At 40.0% G+C, this 2,635-nt stretch overlaps 1 pseudogene; it reads right to left on the bottom strand.

The window, feature by feature from the left end:
• Positions 1-385: 385 nt before the first annotated feature.
• Positions 386-1,755, bottom strand: LOC144267468 (large ribosomal subunit protein bL35m pseudogene; annotated as a pseudogene).
• Between the last annotated feature and the right edge of the window lie 880 nt (positions 1,756-2,635).

Below are 2,635 nucleotides of genomic sequence, written 5' to 3'. Positions count from 1 at the left end.
TTTGTCTCCACAAGGGTAGCTGTCTCTATTCCAGGATAAAAGTTCAGCCTTTTCTCTCCAAAGAACAAGTCCTTTGTCAGATTTTAATGATTCAGAGGTCACAGCTGTTGGCCTGTCATGAACATGCACGATTAGGGGTGGAAATTGTGACTTCAGTCTCTATCCACTAAGCCAGTGGAGCAGGTTTACTTGCCTAGTTGCTGACTGATTCCAAATAGGAAGGTATGGAGAGTTCTGTCCTGATTAACAGGAAGAAAGAAACAGAGGATGAAATTCTGGCTCACTGAAGTGAATGGCAAAACTCCCATTAATTACAATAGGACCAGGAGTAGTTAACAGCAGAGAAACTGAGCAAGAACTTTAAGGTAGGATGAACAGCCCAATCCTACCTGTGCCCAGTGTAACAACCTGCACATGGAGGAGCACATTTTGCAGGAGTTTGGAGGAAACACCAGAACATCGGTCTGTGTGCACATGGCTGGAATGCTAGCTGCAGTTGCAGCATCTTTGTAAATTGGCTCTGTATTAAGAGAACTATTTAAAATTATGGGCATGGAGTCCTTTCATGTTATTACCCAGCATACGGTATATGCAATGTTACGGGCTTATTCCTTTATCCGCTCACTTCCCTGGTCCTTCTCACATGAACAGAGAGCAACAATACCCAAAGTCCAAAGGTGCAAATTCAATGTTTATTGGGGTGAACTTCCAGCAAGCAATGATTCCAATTTCCTTCCTTAGTGTCCACCTTCCCAGCTCTGACACTACAGAGCCATACCTGTGTCCCTGTTCCCATTCCTCCCCTTAGCAAAACATGATTCCAATCCCCCACCTCACACTTCCTGATTGACTACAGACTATATAGTAATACTTGAGTTCTGCTTAGCTATACCTTAACCAATCATTTTACTTAAATTTAACTAACCAATCCTAACATATTGTATCATGATTATTTAAAGTGTTTGTACAATAATTCAAATCAGACTGTATATTTGCATGTTACATGTAAATGCAGAAAAATGACAGAATCTAGTTATTTGTCTTTGGAAATGCATAAAAAGATCCCAGCCTACACAGTGACATGTATTGGGCAGTAAGAGGAAAAACAGAAATGTGAATTGGGACACAGAAGAGACAGGTTTTCTATAGTCGAAGGTTTGTGCAATCATGATACTTCTGGAAGGGATCATCAACATACAGTTTCTTCTCTTCCAGAAAGAAGTGGTCATTTGATCAAGGACTTTACTTTGAGTTTTATTGCAAAACACTTGTTCGCGCAAGCGTCTTTTCTGTGGAATAGACTTTTTCCATAATTTTTTCTTGTAACCAGCTTTTTTCCTTAACCAAAGACCACAGTGCAATCAGAGAAATCTATAGACCACAGATTTTAAAGATTTCCTCTTTCCTTTTCGAAGGCTATAATATGTGAGAATCCTCACAGGATGTTGGGGATTTTAAGACCTCTGAATTTTTCTGGTCCCTTTGGCCTACAACAGCTCCTGCAACAACATAATGTACCAGTAAGGGTGTTACACTGTTAAAGATGGAGAGAGGACACCCATGTGACCGATCACCAACAGACAGCAGAGGTTTTGTAACAGAGGAAGCTAATGGTGCCTGCACTCGGTTGAAACATCGTACGGAGAGTCCAGAAATAAGACGGATGTTGCAGGAGCTGTTGTAGGCCAAAGGGACCAGAAAATTCAGAGGTCTTAAAATCCCCAACAGCCTCCATGTAACGACAGCTACCGCCATCTTGCCAGTCTGTGCAACACCCTTACTGCCACATGTCCTTCAGCAGCCAGTGAGGACTCTCACATATTATAGCCTTCAAAAAGGAACGAGAAAATCTGTAAAATCTGTGGTCTATAGATTTCTCTGACTGCACTGTGGTCTTTGGTTAAGGAAAAAAGCTGATTACAAGAAAAAATTATGGAAAAAGTCTATTCTACAGAAAAGACGCTTGAGGCAACAAGTGTTTTGCAATAAAACTCAAAGTAAACTCCTTGATCAAATGAGCACTTCTTTCTGGAAGAGAAGAAACTGTACGTTGATGATCCCTTCCAGAAGTATCATGATTGCACAAACCTTCGACTATAGAAAACCTGTCTCTTCTGTGTCTCAATTCACACTTGTTTTTCCTCTTACTGCCCAATACATGTCATTGTATGTAGGCTGGGATCTTTTTATGCATTTCCAAAGACAAATAACTACAGTCTGTCATTTTTCCACATTTACATGTAACATGCAAATTTACAGTCTATTATGATTATTTAACCAGTTATATCCCACCACCTTAATTAGCTTACACCCAGCAAAATTAATTATACAGCAGACAGAAACAATCACAGAACCAGACAGAGACCATGCAAATAAACAATAGCAAAGTGGGAACTATAATGACAAAACAATACAGAACTGAGGATTTCACAACTACATCTATAAAGACATAAGGGTTTCCCAGCTGTGTCTATTGATAAGTGAGTACTTACCGAACAGAAAACTATCAAACTAAACTTCCTTTTATATCCTCTAGGCTCTTCCCTTTCTCTGGAGGTGATAGATTGGATCACCTTTCTAACAGCCCCAGATTGCCTTATTTCAATGTGACTAGTTTGGAATGTGAGGATGTGAC

The sequence above is a fragment of the Eretmochelys imbricata genome, chromosome 7 (assembly GCF_965152235.1).
Source record: "Eretmochelys imbricata isolate rEreImb1 chromosome 7, rEreImb1.hap1, whole genome shotgun sequence".
NCBI classification, from domain to species: Eukaryota; Metazoa; Chordata; order Testudines; family Cheloniidae; genus Eretmochelys; species Eretmochelys imbricata.
This window is presented reverse-complemented; position numbering and strand designations above follow the sequence as displayed.